Raw genomic sequence first — 2,921 nt, 5'->3', positions numbered from 1 at the left:
GAACTGGGGATTGAACTCAGTCCCTTGAGCTTGCCAGGGAAGCGCTTATTCCACTGAGCCATCTCTCTGGCCCAGAAGTTTCATTTTGGAGGTGCTGATTTTTGAGAAGGTAGTAAGGTATAAAAAAAAAGATTCTAAACTAAAACCCTGAGGTTTGGTTTTCAGGTTTGGTTATTAACTAACAACAGTACTTCTCTATTTTCATTTCTCTACTAAAGAGTAAATTTTTACCTCAAAGAAATCCTCAGGAAAATTATCCTTGATAAGATTCATACTCAACTAATTGAGTCCCTTCTAACTGCCAGTCACCACGGTAGATACTTTCACATACATTATCACATTTAATTCTCACAGCAACTGCGTGAAGTTGTTTATCTAGAAATTCTAATTAATTATATTGTAATGAAAATGCAACTGCCAAATATTAATCAAGTATTCATTGAATTAATTAGACATATATTGTTTGATTTCTAATCCTATACTGCTCCACTGCCCAGATTTCAATTTTCCTTTTAATAGACATTAATAGCACAACATCACAAAAAGAATAGTTCAATGTCATATAATGTACAGGAATAAAATGCCTTAATGAAAACTGAAATATATCCAGGGATGAAATATACCAGTTGCAAGCTGAGCTCAATCTTAGACAAATCACTAAATTTTCTTGAGACTTAGTTACTTTGTCACATGAATTAATGATTCTTTGGCCATTGTTGTATGAGTCAAGGAAGGTATTGGCAAGAGAGCTTTTCACTGAACAAAGAGTGTAAACCCAAGGTTTAGAGAGGGGAAAAAGAGCATATCTCTCCCTAGGTCTTTCTCTGATTTTCAAAATCTTTCCTCAAGAATGCTGTGTAGATGGAGATGTAGGTAGGGATTGTTCCAACGCCATTACCAGGGAGATGCTGTGGTCATCATCAGTTTCCCACAAATACCCCTCTGTCTCCTGTGTGCTCCTGTGTCTAAGCCCAGATACATTCCCACAACTAAGACTATCACCTTGCTATTAATGATGGTTCATATGGCTTTACTCAATCATTGTTATAACTCTTGACTTTGAATCATTGAAACTCATCAATCATTGAAATTCACCAATGAACTGAGAAGTCTTTTAAACAGAAAGAAGAGTGTAGACTGAGCAAACCCCAGGATATTACCCATAAACGTGAGTTGAATTTATCAAAACAATCTACTACTTTCAAAACAGAACCATAAGAGGAAAGCCATAAATTCATTTAGAATGAACTCCACAAAGAGCTTATTACCAGTTTAAGTGTCCATATAATTATGCCTTAACCCAGGCAGGATTGCAATGTGGGTTTTTAGTCAATGATTAACCTGCATTTCTTGGTAGCTAGTAAAGCACTAACCTGCAGAGGCTTGGGTTGAACCTCTATCCTTGTCACTATATGGAATACCATTTCTGATGCCACCATCCGTGGCATTGTAATTAGATTTCACAAATGTTAAGTTGAACCATCTGAAATTACTAGCTTTCAAGGTCAAATATGGACAATTTTCTATAGGCAGTCTAGTATTTTTCATTAAAAACTTTCAACAATCTTTAAAAAATAGAATTATCTCTGTTTTAGAGGCAAGAAAACTAAATTTCAGATTGATGAGCAACAAGGCTACAATCAGACACCTAGGGAAGTGCTGGATTCCAGTTTAAAACTAGCTACTGAAATGCCTCCCTCCTGCCTGCACTTACAGTGATAGATTTGGTGGTAGATAATAATATAGGAAAGGCTAGGATCTTAATTATAGATAAACAATAGAGACTAAAGACACAAACATAGTAAAATAGAGGCAATGAATAATGACAAATTTGAAGAACTCTTCCATGAATGATGATAATATATTAGTCTTCCACTCAAAAACAAAGTTGATAGAAAAAGTGTGTATAATATCACAAAGTTCTGCTTAGGCAGATGCAGGGCCAGGTCTGATCCCCCGGCCTGCTGTGCTGGCCCCGCCCCCCTGGATGTGCTGAGACTGGGTGTGGAGGCGTGAGCCTGCAATCCCAGCACTTGGGAGGATCACTATGAGTTTGATCTACACAGTGAGACCCTGTACACCCTATGCCCTGTCCTAAATACAAAAAAAAGGAAAAAAAAATCACAAAATTAGCTTGAAAATAAAGAAAACATCCTAACAACTTGATTTTAAAATATAGGAATGACTTTCTCATGAACCAGTCAATTTGTTCTCTCTTTTTTTTAATCAGTAATATCAGGAACTCTAGCTCAAAGTAAGGACCTAAGTGATCAAAAAATCTTAAAAAATCTTCTGGACTGCATAAGTTAAAATAGTGGAATGGGCAAATGTGGAGAGGCTAGAATGAGCTGGCAATGCTGAAGTACCCCCCGACCTGCACTTGCTACCCTTGACTTCCCTAATGAAGACTTTTAATGGATGGGTGCATCTCTGGGGCAAGGGTAGAAGGAAAGGATTGGGTAACTTAAATCTGTTGTGGGAAAAAAAAAGAATGAAAAAGAGAAGACTATGAAAGTTACATAGTGTGATGGGTTAATGAACATCTAGTAAGATTTAATGAAAGTATATCTTGGTATTATTGACAGTTAGTGAAATACAAGGCCAGTCTTCAGCAGCAGACAAAGTGGGGCATTTGACCCAGGCTCTACAGCTGAAGGACAGGAGGCTTCCAAAGGTACTATAATACACTAGAGGCTGCTGTCATGGTGTCAAGATGAACTGCATATGCACATTTTTCCACCTAATGAGGTCAATTTGTTTTCTTTCATTCACTTAGTTTCATTCAATAACCTTCTCTCTTAAAAAAAATACATATATATATATATATATATATACACATATATGGATAAATTAAATGTTTTAAAATATGCAATTATCCATAAACTTCAATCTGAACTATGATAACTTTTCATATTTTAAAT

This window comes from Octodon degus, unplaced genomic scaffold, assembly GCF_000260255.1.
Source record: "Octodon degus isolate 3935 unplaced genomic scaffold, OctDeg1.0 scaffold00013, whole genome shotgun sequence".
NCBI classification, from domain to species: domain Eukaryota; kingdom Metazoa; phylum Chordata; class Mammalia; order Rodentia; family Octodontidae; genus Octodon; species Octodon degus.
This window is presented reverse-complemented; position numbering follows the sequence as displayed.